Raw genomic sequence first — 2,887 nt, 5'->3', positions numbered from 1 at the left:
TCACTTCTAATAATGTCTGTTTCTGATGGTTTGTAGTTTTCTCAATGACTGACATTTGGAAGAAAAATATCAATATATTTTAAAAATAAATCAATAGAAGTTTGCCGAAACCGGTTTGGCTCGGTGGACAGAGCGTCGGCCTGCGGACTGAAAGGTCCCAGGTTCGATTCCGGTCAAGGGCATGTACCTGGGTTGCGGGCACATCCCCAGTAGGGGGTGTGCAGGAGGCAGCTGATCGATGTTTCTCTCTCATCGATGTTTCTAACTCTCTATCCCTTTCCTTTCCTCTCTGTAAAAAATAAATAAAATATATTTTAAAAAAAATAAATAAATCAATAGAAGTTTATCAAAATTCCCTAAATTTGTTTCCTATAAATGCCAGTTTTCAAGCCTGAAACTAAAGACTCTGCCCCAGAGGGTTTGTAAGGCATGGACGTCACAGCTCATATCAGCTCTGACAAAGGCCCACCGTTCATGAAAGCCTATGCATCCCACTCCTCCCCTCTTTCCTGGCCTCCAATTCTGGGACGTGCTAAGCCAAACAAATGTCCAGGGAACTATATAAAGAATTGTTATACTTCCTTTCCAAATATTTCCTTTTTTCATTCTGACTTTTCCCTCATTGTTTTATCAATGTTACAATACACAGCATAGTGTCTTGTGCTTAGCAGGTGCTCAGCAAATAGGAAATGACTCATTAAAAGAATACACAAATAAATGGATTTAATATAACTAACATCTCCTTCTTCCATCTTATTGTTTATGCTTCTCACTGTTTTCATTATTAATTTATAATTTTTTCAACATATTTGCTTCCTTCTTTCTTTTCTCTCCCTGATGCCATTATCCATAGATTTCTTTATGCTTTTTATTTTATCCACCACTTTTTCTTTCTGATCCTCATTAATATAGCTGCTGACTAAACTTAGGAGACCTGCAATTCTGGCTGTTACAACAGTGTTTTCAAACAACTTTGTATTTGTATGGCACACTATCACTTATCTCAGAGAGAGGAAATATATACATATTGATAACATAACTAACGAACCAGAATGTAGACTACTCCATGGGACAAACAAACCTGTTTTCTTCAACAAATAAATTGTAAGATTAAAAGTAAACAAAGAGATTGAAGGGCAATATCTACTATAGATTAATAAAACCATTAGAAACATATCAACCAATCATAATTCATAAACTTCTTTGTATTTTAGTATAAACAAACAAAACTATAAAATAAAAACATTTAAAAGACTTATGAGACAATTGTAACTTTGAACACAAACTAGATATTTAATGATATTAAGGAATAATTGCTATTTTTATTGCAGTATGATTGACATACATTATATTAGTTACAGGTGTACAACATAATGATTCAGTATTGATATACAATGCAAAATTATCAACACCATAAGTCCAGTTAAAATTCATCACATATGTAGTTACAAAAATTTGTTTCTTGTAGGTAATGAGAACTTTAAGATCTACTATCTTGGCTACTCAAAAATGCAATATAGTATTATAAGTTATAGTCACCATGCTGTATATTATAATCCCAAGTCTTACTCATTTTATAATTGGAAATTTGTACCTTTTTATCCCCTTCTCCCATTTTGCCCACATCCACCCCCAGCTCAGGCAAACATCCATTCATGTTGTCACAAATGCCAAGATTTGCTTCTTTTTATGGCTGAATAATATTTCATTATATATATTCCATATATATCACATCTTCTTTATCCATTCATCCATTCATGGACATTTAGATTGCTTCCATATCTTGGCTATCCTACATAATAAAAGTATAGTATGCAAATTGTCTCCTTGACCAGAGTTCTTCTGGGAGTTTGACCAGGGGGCAGGGCCAGGGCCGGTCGGGGGAAGGGATGGAGTACCCTGCTGGCAACCTGCAGCTGCTAGGGTCCCTACCAGTGCATGAATTTCATGCACTGGGCCTCTAGTTGTAAATAATGCTACAATGAGCATGAGGGTGGGTGTATCTTTTCAAATTAGTGTTTTTGTTTTCTTTGGATACATACCCAGAAATGGGATTGCTGAGTAATATGGTAATTCTATTTTTATTTTGTAGGACCTCCATACTGTTTTCCATAATGGCTGCACTAAGCTACATTCCCACCAACAATGCACAAGGGTTCCCTAACCTCACCAACACTTTTGTGTGCAAACAGCAATGTTTAGTTGTACAATCAACATTTTTTATTTCTTATCTTTTTTAAAATAACATTTTATTTTTCAAAATGCACAGCTGGTGAGACCTGTTGTTCATACATCATCACCAACAGTTGGGGCATCCCCACCTTCGGTATTTCTGGTGTAAATTACTTGAGCTCTATGCTTGGAAACTTGCCCTGGCCAAGGAGCCACAAATCTTCCATCTTTTAGAGGCAATAGCTGGGGTTATAAGCTTGTAGCTGGGAACTTCCTTACAGAGTTTGTCATATGTTGCTTTGTCAAACAAGAACAGTTTATTGAGCTTGTCCCGAACTTTGTCTTTGGACCACTTCTTCTTTTTGGCCTTGCCCCCAGATTTGTTCACTGGATCTTTGTCTTTCTTGGCCAACTTTCCAGTATCTTTCTGCTTATTGTCGTCCTTGGGTGGCATAGGGAAACTCGGAGAGCAGCTCCTACCATTACTACCTCGGTAAGATCTTAGGCAAAAGGGCTATTTCTTGTCTTTTTTATAATAGCCATTCTGACAGGTGTGAGGTGATGTCTCATAGTGGTTTTAATTTGCACTTGGCCCTAGCTGGTTTGACTCAGTGGATAGAGCATCAGGTTCGATTCCAGTCGAGGGTACATGCTCGGGTTGCAGGCTCCATCCCCAGTGGCGGGCGTGCCGGAGGCAGCTGACCAATATTTCTCT

The 2,887-nt window shown here is 37.5% G+C and overlaps 1 pseudogene across 1 annotated transcript; it reads right to left on the bottom strand.

The window, feature by feature from the left end:
• Positions 1-2,286: 2,286 nt before the first annotated feature.
• Positions 2,287-2,626, bottom strand: LOC308512762 (small ribosomal subunit protein eS25-like; annotated as a pseudogene). The gene has a single exon. The product of its transcript is annotated as a small ribosomal subunit protein eS25-like (transcript).
• Positions 2,627-2,887: the final 261 nt, after the last annotated feature.

This window comes from Myotis nattereri (genome assembly GCF_964212035.1).
Source record: "Myotis nattereri genome assembly, chromosome: 2".
Taxonomy (NCBI): domain Eukaryota; kingdom Metazoa; phylum Chordata; class Mammalia; order Chiroptera; family Vespertilionidae; genus Myotis; species Myotis nattereri.
The sequence above is the reverse complement of the archived record's forward strand: the minus strand, read 5'-3'. Positions and strand labels throughout refer to the sequence as shown.